Raw genomic sequence first — 14,579 nt, 5'->3', positions numbered from 1 at the left:
CTGCTTCAACAGGCAGAGCCAGAAAATGTATAAAGTATGTGTGTGTGGGGGGGGGGGGGGTATTTACATACACACTTTCATATGTACATATGCGTACCCAAATGTGTATGTATACACACAGACATCTGTTCATATCTATATGTATAGATACACATGTTAAAAAGTGATTTTTATTCATATCAATACCTCCAGCACCACAAGGTTCATTCTAGCTTTCTCCCTTTCCATGTTTATAATTCCCTTCTCTGACAGTGAAAAACTTGGTTCCTATTATCCTCAAATTATTTATTTAATTTCTGAATCCTGTAGTATGCTTAAAATAATTTTAGAATGCTAAGCTATGCCTTTGTGAGAAAACCTACTAGAGTTCAGTGTTTGTTTATAGCACTTTTTGTCATTAGACTGAGGATATAGAGTAAAAAAATACTGTGTTAATGAGCCACTTGAGTTATTCTCCCTTCCCCTTCCTTCTCTCTCCTTTATGGTTATGCTGTTAATTTGAAATAGAGTTAGGTTCATTTTTTTTCCTTTGAATTGCATTTTTGCCTCCCCCCAGTCTTATTTTTAAATTTTTGGGTCAGTAAAAATAACATGGTTCTAGAATTACCTTCCTGCTGAACCTTTTACCCCATTCCCATCCTTCCATCCTTTCATGCACATTCCCAGCGTAGCCAGGCTCTCAGTTTTTAGTGTATACTTTCTGTTTCTTTATGTACAGGTGAGCAGATATACATATATTTTCTTAATTTCCTTTCTTACCCCAGATGCAGCATAGTTTACTCTTTTGCATTTTGCTTTTTTTCACTTAACATTATATTTTGGAAATCACTTTAAATCATTTCATAAATATCTTCCTTAATTTATTCAACCACTTTCCTATGCATGAGTATTAAAGTTATTTCTCTTATTTCACAGCTATGAACAATTCTGCAGTGAAATGCCCTGTACTTACGTACATTTCCTAGAAGTGCAATTTTGTTGGCTTTTGCTACAGCACCAGCAGAATATAAGTTCAAAAGAAAATAAAAATTTTTGAAGTTTTGTACAACTTATTGTTCACAAACAGTTGATTTTTCTTTTTTTTTTTTTTTAATTTTTTTTTTCAACGTTTATTTATTTTTGGGACAGGGAGAGACAGAGCATGAACGGGGGAGGGTCAGAGAGAGAGGGAGACAGAGAATCGGAAACAGGCTCCAGGCTCTGAGCCATCAGCCCAGAGCCTGACGCGGGGCTCGAACTCACGGACCGCGAGATCGTGACCTGGCCGAAGTCGGACGCTTAACCGACTGCGCCACCCAGGCACCCCAACAGTTGATTTTTCAAAAACCTATTAATAGATGACTTGCCAAGTACTGCTCCTGGGTGATGTAACCTGGCTGAAAAATTCCACCTAGCTGAATTGTTCTAAAAGTTAAACATGCAAAAAATCGAAACAAGAAGCATCTCCTTATCTCAGTAAGTTATATTCAAGTTCGTAAACTCACTTTTAAGTCAAAAAATATTATATACTATTTCATAATTATTTTTCTTAATTATTTGTTCGTAGTTGCAGTTTTGGGGAAGAGATTATGTCATCTGCAGCTCTGCAAATAATATGAAGTACAGGCCTGTCACTTCTAGGGGAAAAAAGCTAGAAGTATATTAACAGTACTTAGACTTTTAAAAATTGGTGCTTGATTTAAAAACCAAAAACGTCACAGCATCTATCGTTAGTATGGATTTGATTCTCAGGGACTTCCTATGGTGAACCATTGTTTTTCTCTTACCCAACCCTTGGATCTCCTAGGCCTGGAAAAAGCTCCCTGGGATTTGTTCTTATCCCTACTAAGAGCAACATTTTCAATTTAGTTCTTTGATTTAGCATCTTTAATAACCTTTAGGATTTAGATCTGTGTTTTAAAAAAATGTGCAGCATGAGATTCAGCTATTCTGGAAGTGTTGAGCTAATACCTTTAAATGAAGATCTCTTAAGTTTTTAAAATAGTTTATTATTTTTATTTTTTTTTAAATAGTTTATGCATTTAAATTTTCTTTTTTTTTTTTTTTTAACGTTTATTTATTTTTTTGGGACAGAGATAGACAGAGCATGAACGGGGGAGGGGCAGAGAGAGAGGGAGACACAGAATCGGAAACAGGCTCCAGGCTCTGAGCCATCAGCCCAGAGCCCGACGCGGGGCTCGAACTCACGGACCGCGAGATCGTGACCTGGCTGAAGTCGGACGCTTAACCGACTGTGCCACCCAGGCGCCCCTGCATTTAAATTTTCAAATCCTAGTGTGTTATCACTACTTAACATTTCTGGGGTAGCCTTGAACCGTCTGATTCATGATCCCAACCCATTTATATGGGTTATTAAGAGCTGGCTCTTAAAACAGTTTTCAGGATCAGGACACATTAACCTATTTCCAACTAGTTAAAGATTACTGAAATGCCTTGTAAGACTGTGTCATCTTGGTGAAAACATTGTTTCAGAGGTCTTTTTTTTTTTTTTTTGTAAGTTTATTTATTTGAGAGAGAGACAGCTCAAGAGGGGAAGGGCAGAGAGAGAGGGAGACAGAAAATCCCAAGCAGGCTCTGCACTGTCAGCATGGAGCCCGACATTGGGCTTGAACTCAAAAAACCATGTGATCATGACCTGATTCAAAACCAAGAGTTGGACGCTTAACCGACTGAGCCACCCAGGTATCCCTGAAAGGTCTTTTCTTAAATCTTGTTTTAACTAGAGGACTCAGGATAATCTATGTAAATGGTATTTTGGGAGAAATTAAGAAAACCAAACCAAGCCAATATTTCTAGACTGGGTAACTTTTTGCATACTGAACCACAGCAGAGCAGAATAGTGGTACAAGTTCAGAAGATGCTCCCATAGTCTCACATAGACACTATATGTCCTGGCAGGCATATGGCTTTAGTCTTTTTCCCTCTCCCACTTTTTTTTAAGTGAATTCTTTTTATTTATTTTGAGAGAGAGAATGAGTATGAGTATGAGTAGGGAGGGGCAGAGAGAAAGTGGGGGGACAGAGGATCTGAAGTGGGCTCCATGCCCATAGCAGAGAGCTCCTTGGGAGGCTCAAACTCACAAACTATAATATCATGACCTAAGCCTGAGTTGGATGCTTAACTGACTGAGCCATCCAGGTGCCCCACCCATCCTTTTTTTATTCAAGTAATACATACATAGTTTTAATACATGATTGTACAAGTCAGAGTGCTACCAGGTTTATAATGGAAAACTGTAATCTCAATTTAGCTCTCCCCACTTTGAACTCAATTTTAGCATTTTATTTTTGCATTTACCTATTTTTTAAGTAGAATATTTATGTTGTTCTCTTGTTACTTTTTAATATTAGATGTTATCTATTGATTTATTACAAATGATTTACATTTAGTCCTCATAAAGCACACTTGACAGTATTTACTTTGAAATTGAACTTAATAGAGCAAGAAATCCTACAAAGCAAAGGATAAAATAGACTGCTATACCACAGACAGTATTCAGACAAGTCTGTAGATGTAGAATATGGTATTAATTGGCTCAGTTCTGCAGAAAGCTTTTACCTACTTTAATGAGATCAATTTTGGTCCATTTCCTTTTTGTCTCTGTCTCATTTTTATTCATCAATCATGAGTCATCAACATACTCATATAAGTAAACAGTTTTCCAAAAGAGAGATCAAACTCATTGCCTTTAGGTCTGGTTGGTTAAAAAAAAAACAAAAACAAAAGCAAAAATCAACCCAAAGTTGTGTTTTATTCATCCTTTTAGCTTTAACAGAGAACAGAAAACAAGTCTAAGTGATTGCTATAAGAACATTTTAGTGTGAAGTCAGAATACTTAGAGCAAAACATGTGATCCCCCTGCTTTGATGTTTTATACTTTTTGTCATTGTATGTGGGATTCTCATTACAGATTACAGTCGTTACAGATTACACTCCTTTAGCTATGTTTCTTTCTCCATCCATAGTCATGGCCCATTTTAACTTTGCAGAGTTCTTTGTCAGAAGACATTTCTAGAGTCTGCCTTTGGTGATTTCCTTTGTGATTCAAACAATTGATCGGAATAGATTTACTTAGAACGTGTGTGAATCTAGTTTTTAAATTGGGAAATGTTTCCTTCTACATAGGAACAGCTAAGCGTATATATCTGGTCACTTTGACAGAGATTTATCTGAATTGGCATTCAGTTTTTAAGTTTAATAACTACTGAAAACACCATTTATATAAAACTCCCTATGGATTTATTTTTCCCTTTATAAACAAGTATACCAGGCAGCACTAATACAAAAGCTGTTGCCCTAGCTTTGGCATTTTACTGATCTTAGAGATTCATTTCTCTTTCTTGACGTTTATAGAACCTGTATAGGCTTTGCTATTAGCAAAGTGGATAGGATAATCCTCTGAAAGTTATTCTTTGTGTATTTTTGTTGAAGTCCAGGTTTGTGGAGGGTGGGGTCCAATATATAAAGTATGATAGAAGTCATTAGAAAAAATGGTTTGACCTCAGTAAGATTTCAATGTCTATTTTCCTACATTAGAATTGATACATGATTTTCTCTAAGAAGTAAAAATAAAAATATTTCTTCAGCTACTCATTCAGGTTCCTATGCATAAACAGAACCTTGTCAAGGATTGGATTTTATTTAAAAAAACTTTTTAAGTTTATTTATTTATTTTGAGAGAGAGACAGAGAGAGAGAGAGAGAGAGTAGGGGAGGAGCAGAGAGAGAATGAGAGAGAATCCCAAGCAGGCTCTGCACTGTCAGCGCCAATTGTGGGGCTTGATCCCATGAACTGTGAGATCATGACCTGAGCCCAAATCAAGAGTTGGACACTCAACCGACTGAGCCACCCAGACACCCCCAAAGATTAGATTTTAAATGTAAAGAATAAAAAATAAAGTTTTTTTCAGTAGGCCTCATTGTTTTGTTTTGGTTTGGTTTGGTTTAGCAGTTCTTGTTAAAGCATTTTTCCCAAACCTATTAAATTAAAATCCAGAATAGATCTGTTCGCTAATTTCTTTAGCAGTCTTGTTTTATGAAGCACCCATTTATGCCCATTTATATCTTAGACCAGACATTGGCAATCTACAGCCCATGGACTAAATCCAGTCCACAGCCTGTTTTTGTGAGTTTCTGGAGGTAAGAATGGTTTTTATAGTTTTAAAAGATTGTTAAAAGAAAACACCCATTTATATCTTAGACCAGACATTGGCAATCTACAGCCCATGGACTAAATCCAGTCCACAGCCTGTTTTTGTGAGTTTCTGGAGGTAAGAATGGTTTTTATAGTTTTAAAAGATTGTTAAAAGAAAACACCAAGATTGTAGAGATTGTATGTGGCTTGCAAAGCTGACAGTAATTATGACATATCCCTTTGTAGGACAAATTTGTCTTAGAATATAATATATTATGTACATATATCTCTTTTTAATGGTTTACAGTCCATCCGAATTAGCATCATCTTCAGCTAGAACAATGTTTTGCTATAATCTCTTTAGGTAATCCTGCATTTTTGTAGGAATTTGCTGAGTTTGTCAGTTTTTATATTTGGTATGGACTTTTATTAATTAGGGACAGTGTGGCGCTGCAGACTTTGATTAAACTAGTTTGGGTTTTTGAGAGACAGAGAATGTGCATGGTGCACAGGTGAACCAGCACACTTATGCATTCTTTCTTGGGTGGGTATGTACATTTTTGTGATACTGCTTTAGGGGTGGTAATGAATTTGAATATTGCTATTTCTCCATAGATGTAACATTTTCTCTTTGATACCTTTGCTGCATAGAGAGAGTGTTGTTTCCTTGAGTCTGTTGTTTTGATGTTAAATTGGGTTGTGTATGGTTGGTTTGGCTGAGAGTTTTAATACTGGTAGACAGCTTCTGGCAAAAATCCCCTGGTTGCCTGGTTATAATGTTTTGTCATATTTTATTGGTAGTAAAGCATACTTTTTATTTTTTACCTTAACATCTTTGAAATCAGGATCCATCTTAAATTGTATGACATAATTATAATTGGCAGAGTTTTTTTTTTTTGCTAGTGGTACATGAAATAATGGGGCATCTTAAAATCATTTAGGTATGGCTTATATAATCTGCTTATTTATATTGTCTGTTAGGTGCATCATTTTCTTATTCCTGACAATAATTTCACTCCTTCTTACTTTGATATTGCAGCCAGAATTCATTACTTTGGAATATTTCATCATTTAAGTGTTTTAAAGGTTTGCTTTGAGGGTTATTGTAATTCTTAAGTTCGTGTATTGATTTAGATCATAAGCACCATCAGCTGTATCTAGTCAACAGAGCAATTTTAGGAAAATGAGCAGTTAACATAGAATATTTTGAGTAGCACAGTATCCAGATCTGTTATTGTTAGTTTAGTTAACAGATGGCCTGTAGCCTGGTCTTTTATATTAGTTACTATTTTGTTCAGTATATTGTAGAAGAACATTAACCAGAAAACCTGTTTAGCTTTAGGCTTAGCTGAAATTTTCTTTAATGCTTGCAACTGGGAATACCCTGTGAATTTATAGTCATAACCTCTTGATGAAAAATAATTAGAAATTACATAGTAATTGTTTTAAGACCTTTAATATCTCCCAAGGTGAGCCTCTTTGTATTACAGAAGACAGTACGTTTTTAAAAACTTATTTCAATGTAGAATCACATGTGATTAACTTCAAAAAAGGCAAGCCAAATAAAAGGAGAAAGAAGGTGGGGATTAATGCCAACTTTAAATATGCAAGGCCTAAGATAGTGATTCCAAACCCTAGTTGCACTTTGGGTGATTTTTAAACTATCAGTACCTAGATGTCTCAGGTAAATTAAATCAGAATGTCTGGGAATGATTGCTGACATTAATTTTTTTTTTTTTAATTTTTATTTTTTAGAAAGAAAGAGCATGAGCAGGGAAGAGGGGCAGAGGGAGAGAGAGAGAGAAAGAGAAAGTGAGTTGGAGGGACAGAGGGAGGGAATCTTAAGCAGGCTCCATGCTCAAGTGTAGAGCCCAGAGCCCAATGCAGGGCCCAATCCCATGACCCTGGCATCATAACCTGAGCTGAAGTCAAGAATCTGACCTTCACCTGACTGAGCCACTCAGGCGCCCAGAGTGTTGAATATTTAAAAAAAAATTTTAATGTTTATTTATTTTTGAGAGAGAGAGGGAGAGACAGAGCACAAGTGGAGGAGGGGCAGAGAGAGAGGGAGACACAGAATCCAAAGCAGACCCCAGGCTCTGACCTGTCCGCACAGAGCCTGATGTGGGGCTCGAACCCATGAACCGTGAGATCATGACCTGAGCTGAAGTCTGACGCTTAACCCACTGAGCCACCCAGACGCCCCTGGAGCATTTAATATTTTAAATACTTTAAGGGGTTGTTATTGTATTGCAAAAGCAACTGGCATTGAATTTTTTTTTCATTCTATTATTATTTTATTACAAAATCAATATTTTTATAGATTTACCCTCATATTTAGCACTTTCTTTGTTCCTCATGCCTTCTTGCATCTCTGATCTTCCATTTGGGACAACTTTCCTTCTGCCTACAGTACATTCTTTGGAATTTCCTTTAGTGAGGGTCTCCTAGTGGCCAGCTGTCAGGTTTTGTTTGTCTGGAAAGGTCTTTATTCTACCCTATTCTTAAAAGATATTTTTGTTGGGTCTAGGTGTCAATTATCTATTTCTGGATAACAGACCATCCCAAACTCAATGACTCAAAAACAACAACTGTTTCCCCATGTATCTGTAGGTCAGCAATTTGGGCAGGGCTCAATGGGATGGCTTGTCTCTGGTTTACAGGGTGTCAGCTCAGCTCATTCGTGTATCTACAGTCATTTGTCAGGTCATCTGGGGGCTAGACAGTCATATGTCTGGCGATCGGCTAGGGTGAGAGGGGTAACTGGGCAACATACCTCTCATCATCCAGCTGGCCAGCCTAAACTCCTTCACGTGGTGACTAGCTTCAAAAATCAATATAGAAATGATAAGTTCCTATGCACAAGCACTTTACAAACCTTTGCTGTCATATTTGCTGACGTCTCGTTGACCAGAACAAATTGGGTAGCCAAGCCAAGATTCCAAAGAGTGGAGGAATTAGCCTCCATCTCTCTTTTTTTTTTTTAACTTTATTTATTTTGAGAGAGAGAGAGAGAGAGTGAGTGAGTGAGTGTGTGTGTGTGTGTGTGTGTGTGTGTGTGTGTGTGAGTGAGAGCTGGAGAGAGAGGAGAGTGTTTGTAAGTGAGAGAGAGAGGGAGAGAGAGAATCCCAAGCAGACTCCAGGCCATCAGTACAGAGCCTGACACAAGGGTCAGTCTCATGACCCAAGAGACAATGACCTCAGTGGAAACAGAGTTCAGTGCTTGACCAACTGAGCCACCCACGCACCCCTGGACTCCATTCCTTGATGGGAGTAATGACAGTATCAGATTCAAAAGGGTGTTCATAAAGAAATGGGAGGGGACAAAAAGAAATGGGAGAAATTTGTGGCCTTAAAAAAAAATCTTTCCTTAGAGAATTTTAGTTTGGAATATTTTTTCTTTTAGCACATTTCCTTCTGTCCACTGTCTTTTGGCTTTCACTGTTAGTATTGAACAGTCAGTTCCTGTGGCTTCTTTTCAGATATCTTCTGTTTCCCTCATTCACTATGATTTTTCTGTGTGGTAATTTCCTTTTATTTGTTGGGCTTAGGGTTTACTGAGTTTCTTTTGATTTAAATTTTTGAATTATTTTTATTTATTTTTTTGAGAGAGAGAGTGCACGTGTGAGCAGGGAGGGGCAGAGAGAGACGGGGAGAGAGAGAGAATCCCAAGCAAGTTCTGTGAGTCAGTGCAGAGCCTGATGTGGGGCTCAAACTCACAAACTATAGATCATGATCCAACCAAAATCAAGTTGGACGCTCAACCACCTGAGCCACCCAGGCGTCCCTGAGTTTTTTTTTTTTTTTTTTTTGGTTTAGTGTCTTTCATCCATTCTGGAAAATTCTCAGCCCTTAACTGCCCTACTCTGTCTCTCCTAGAACATCAACCAAGTTAGATTTCTTACTGTTTTTCCATGTTTACTTATTTATTTCTGTGAAGGTTTTAATATACACAGAGTGGGGAGAGGGCTCAGTCCTTGGCAGCTGCAGTCCTCTTGGCAGTCAAGACTTTGCTCAGGTCTTCATGTTTCCTATTGGCCTGGTTGTGTGTCCTCACTCTTCTCTTGATGATCCTGAGGGCCTGCTTATCCTTGGAGACTTATAACAGCTTCAAGGTGCTCTGCTTGTATGAGGCAAAGCCACATAACTTTCCAGTCATGTCCCAGAGGAATTTGGTATGTGTGGTCAGGCATCCACAGTGGTGCCTGTGCCTCAGCTTGCTCATGTTCTTGGTCATCTTGTGGCCTTTGTTGAGGTGCATGGCCATGGGGTATCACAGAGCCTTTTGTTCTGTTCTTCACTGGCTGCTGTGGTGGAAGATTTCACATTTATTAACTTCTTCATGCTATGTTCTGAATAATTTGTTTTGAGGTTACCTTGCAGTTTACTAGTTTTCTTTTCCATTATGCCCAGCTGCTTAACTCTTTGTACTTTTTTTTAAACTAAATTACTATAGTTCATCATTTTTTCCTTTTTTACATTAAGATATACTTTACATGTAGTAAAATTTGCTTTTGTGTGTATGTGTGCACACAATCTGTGAGTTTTAACACATGGATAGATTCATTCCTTTTGTCTCTATGCTTTTGCCAGTATCTCACTCTTGATTACATTTGCTTTATAATAAGTCTTGAAATCTGGTACAGTGTCTTTTTACTTTTCTTTTTCAAAGTTGTTAGGCTCTTCCGGTTCTAGATCTGCTAGATCACTTTTTATATTTTATTCTGTAAAGATTATGTCAAATTTGTCTCATTTCTTTAACTTTTGCTGTACTATAAGGTTCCATTGGACCCAGTTTTAGTTTTTTAGTTTCTCTTTTGAAGAAGAGTACTTGTAAGAATTGATATCTCAAGACAGATACCATATGTTTTCACTCTTATGTGGATCCTGAGAAACTTAACAGAAACCCATGGGGGAGGGGAAGGAAAAAAAAAAAAAAGAGGTTAGAGTGGGAGAGAGCCAAAGCATAAGAGACTCTTAAAAACTGAGAACAAACTGAAGGCTGATGGGGGGTGGAAGGGAGGGGAGAGTGGGTGATGGGTATTGAGGAGGGCACGTTTTGGGATGAGCACTGGATGTTGTATGGAAACCAATTTGACAATAAATTTCATATATTGAAAAAAAATAAAAATAAATTAAAAAAAGAATTGATATCTCATGGCCTTTATTCTTTCTTAGAAGTCTTTCAAGGAGAATTTAGTTTCTATCTTGCAGTTATCATATGGATGCATTACACCCTTTGGTAATTCTAAGATACTGTTTTCATAGTTTAGGCTTTTGTTGAACACAGTTGAAAATTAAGAATTTTTCATTTTCTGCCCATACTGGCAAAGAGAAGAACATTGACAGAAGAAAATACTTCACAATTATATGAATTAGGAGAGAAATGTAAAGAGACAAATAGCAGCACTATAGATTTATGCTTTTTATTTGTTTTGAGAGAGAGTGAGAATAGGGCAGAGAGAGTGGGGGAGAGAGAATCCCAAGCAAGTTCCATGCTATCAGTGCAGAGCCTCATGTGGGACTTGATCCCATGACTACAAGATCATGACCTGAGCTGATACCAAGAGTCAGACACTCAGTCGACTGAGCCACCCAGATGCCCCTACTTTTTGGTATGGTAGCCACCAGCTATGTGAGGCCATTGAGCACTAAAAAGTGGACTTGAGATGTGCTGTAAGTGTAAAATATATATGGGATTTCCAAGACCTGGAAAGAGAAAAAATGTAAAATATCTCAATTTTTTATATTGATTACTTGTTGAAATAACATTTTGGATATATTGGGTTAAATAAAATATATTAAAATTAATTTCACCTGTTTCTTTTTACTCTTTCTTTTTTTATTTAATTAATTAATAGATTTTTGGGGGTTGTATAGATTTTATTTTTTTAATTTTATTTTTTAAATTTACCTCCAAATTAGCATATAGTGCAACAGTGATTTCAGGAATAGATTCCTTAATGCCCCTTATCCATTTACCCATCCCCCCTCCCACAACCCCTCCAGTAACCCTCTGTTTCTTCTCCATATTTAAGTCTCTTATGTGTTGTCCCATTCCCATTTCTTATATTATTTTTGATTCCCTTCCCTTACGTTCATCTGTTTTGTATCTTAAAGTCCTCCTATGAGTGAAGTCCTATGATACTGTCTTTCTCTGGCTGACTACTTGCACTTAACATAATACCCTCTAGTTCCATCCATGTGGTTGCAAACGGCAAGATTTCATTCTCTTTGATGGCCGAGTAATGCTCCATTGTACATACATATCACATCTTCTTTATCCGTTCATCCATTGATGGACATTTGGGCTCTTTCCTTACTTTGGCTATTGTTAGCGCTGCTGTGAACATTGGGGTGTGTGTGTTCCTTCGAAACGGCACACCTGTATCCCTTGGATAAATGCCTGGTAGTGCAATTGCTGGGTCCTAGGGTACTTCTATTTCTGATTTTTTGAGGAAGCTCCATACTGTTTTCCAGAGTGGCTGCACCAGCTTGCGTTCCCACCAGCAGCGCAAAAGAGATCCTCTCTCTCCGCATCCTCGCCAACATCTGTGGTTGCCTGAGTTGTTCACGTTAGCCGTTCTGACAGGGGTGAGGTGGTATCTCGTGGTGGTTTTGATTTGTATTTCCCTGATGACGCGTGGCGTTGAGCATTTTTTCACGTGTCCGTTGGCCATCTGGATGTCTTCTTTGGAGAAGTGTCCATTCATGTCTTTGGCCCATTTCTTCACTGGACTATTTGTTTTGTGGGTGTTGAGTTTGATAAGTTCTTTCTAGATTTTGGATACTAACCCTTTATCTGATACGTCGTTTGCAAATATCTTCTCCCATTCCGAAGGTTGCCTTTTAGTTTTGCTGATTGTTTCCTTCGCTGTGCAGAAGCTTTTTATTTTGATGAGGTCCCAGTAGTTCATTTTTGCTTTCATTTCCCTTGCCCCCAGAGACGTGTTGAGTAAGAAGTTGCTGCGGCCAAGGTCAAAGAGGTTTTCGCCTGCTTTCTCCTCGAGGATTTTGATGGCTTCCTGTCTTACATTGAGGTCTTTCATCCATTTTAAGTTTGGTTTTTTTGTGTGGTGTAAGAAAGTGGTCCAGGTTCATTGTTCTGCATGTCTCTGTCCAGTTTTCCCAGCCCCACTTGCTGAAGAGACTGTCTTTATTCCACTGAATATTCTTTCCTGCTTTGTCAAAGATTAGTTGGCCATATGTTTGTGGGTCCATTTCTGGGTTCTCTATTCTGTTCCATTGATCTGAGTGTCTGTCTGTTTTTGTGCCAGTACCATACTGTCTTGCTGATTGCTTTTTATTTTTATTTTTTAAATAGGCTTCACACCCAACGTGGGCCTCGAACTCAGTGTGATCAAGAGTCACACACTATGCTAACTGAGCCAGCCAGGCACACCTCTGTTTACTTTTTTAATATGGTTACTAAGAAATATAAAATTACATATGTTGCTCATATTTCTGTTGGGCAGTACTGGTCTATAATATAGAAGCATCATTTTGGACGGAGTATTCAAATGACAATATCCTGGGTAAATTTTCTGAAACTAAAAATTCAGTGGGTGAACAAATTATTTCTAAGGATGAAAATGAAATACATCTCATGTAATTAGTTATTCATCAAGAAGGTCTTCATCATGCAGTATTTTATGACAAGTACCTAGAACATCTTTTGCTAGAAGAGTATGTGGCAGTGTTTGTACATCTATTATATTTTTGCACCAAAATTTACTAGACCAGTGGACAAATGCTTAAGTCAAGTGTGTATACAGAGATTAATAGAAGGATATAGGTGAAGTAGAAATGAAAACATTCTTTGGGTTTATTATTCTGATTGGCTTTTATTAATACATAAATGAAATGTTGTGTGGTAATAGAGCAAAGAGGCAGTCCTGTTTCCCACAAAATTATGAGGTATCAAAATTTTAAAAACTTTTGCATTTTGATAATGAAAGTACAGGAAGCAGCAGAAGCAATGATGAGATGGAATCTATTAAGGATGTATTTGAAATCTGGGATCAATATTTACAAGATGGATATGCTTTAGATTTGTCACTGACAGCTGATAAAGAGCTGGTTATGTATACCTTCAAACCTAGGATAATACAGAATAACCGTTTGGGTGTACTGTGTTAAAAAGTATATCAAGATTTTTAATTAAGTTTTCTACTTTGACTTATTCTACTATAAATTATTCATGAAGTATTTAATATAAAAATGGTAAATGATGATTTTCCTAGTATTTTTCTTAGTATTCTGATGATTCTGGTGATTACCTACATGATTTTTCCTAGTATTCTGAAGGTTAAGTATACCATTTATGGGGGCAGGACCATCTTTGGCTCAGGTCATGATCTCATGGTAATGAGTTCGAGCCCCACGTTGGGCTCTCTTCTGTCAGCACGGAGCCCACTTCAGCTCCTCTGCCCCACTTTCTGCCCCCCCCCCCCCCCCTGGCCCTCTTTCTCTCAGAAATAAATAAACATTTTTTTAAAAGTATGGCAATTATGATTGTTCTCTTATCTAATTGTAGCAATAACTGAAGTCTTTAAAGATCTGTTTCTTAGTCTTTCTGCTGATTCTCATTCATGGTGTCTTATTGCACAGTATGTTTAGTTATTTTTACTGTATGCCACTCATTGGTTTTTGGGGAAATTATTTGTAGGAATGATTTGGGGCCTAAGATAAAGTGCTGTTTTTCAGAAAGGATTTTTATTTCTTCTGTTAGGCATTTCTGACTGCTACCAGTTCCATCACCCATCACCACACCAGGATCACCTTAAATCAGTTTCAGAGTTTTAAGGTTTTCTGAAATGGCTAGACAATGCAAATCTGAGGAAGAGCTAGTTTAATTGTAGTTTGCCCTTAAAAGTGTAGCCTTTTGAGATTCCAACTTAAAGCAAGAGCATCTCTTATTAGACTTTTTACCTTGGGCAGATCTTGGCTTCATTTCTGCCCACATAGCCCTTCAAAAAGGAGGACCCATTTTGATAGGTATAGCAAGTATATTCAAGGCAAAAATGAGATTTTGAGTTCTATGTTTCTAGGTATCCTTCTTTCTTTCAGCACTAGCTTGGCAATACCTATAATGTTGTTAGCTATTTGTTGCTTTTAAGAAGATTTTTAAATTTTTCAACAATTTGAGTTGATTTTGGTTGGGTTTTTTTCTAAGTAACCAATAACCGATAACCTCCATTATAAGAAATATATTATCACATCTGTTTTTTTTTTTTTTTAAGCTTCTCTAGTAGATCACATGTACACTAGGTTTAGGATACTATTGATTAAGCAAATAGAAGGTATACATAGAACTGTAAAAATTAAATAGGTAGGGAGTCAAATTTCAGGAGGGAGAACCCAAGAGTCATTAAAGTCATTGGGTAATGTTCAGTTTAAACACACACACACACACACACACACACACACACACACACACACACACA

The 14,579-nt window shown here is 37.3% G+C and overlaps 1 protein-coding gene and 1 pseudogene across 3 annotated transcripts in view; one reads left to right on the top strand and one right to left on the bottom strand.

The window, feature by feature from the left end:
* GLG1 (golgi glycoprotein 1) overlaps positions 1-14,579 on the top strand; it is a 153,285-nt gene that overhangs the window by 28,228 nt on the left and 110,478 nt on the right. The gene's annotated exons all lie outside the window — the stretch shown is intronic.
* Positions 8,978-9,537, bottom strand: LOC121010039 (60S ribosomal protein L36-like; annotated as a pseudogene).

The sequence above is a fragment of the Herpailurus yagouaroundi genome, unplaced genomic scaffold (genome assembly GCF_014898765.1).
Source record: "Herpailurus yagouaroundi ecotype Mexico unplaced genomic scaffold, PumYag 190, whole genome shotgun sequence".
In the NCBI taxonomy this organism is placed as follows: Eukaryota; Metazoa; Chordata; class Mammalia; order Carnivora; family Felidae; genus Herpailurus; species Herpailurus yagouaroundi.
Note: the sequence above shows the minus strand (reverse complement) of the source record. Positions and strands in the feature narration are given on the sequence as shown.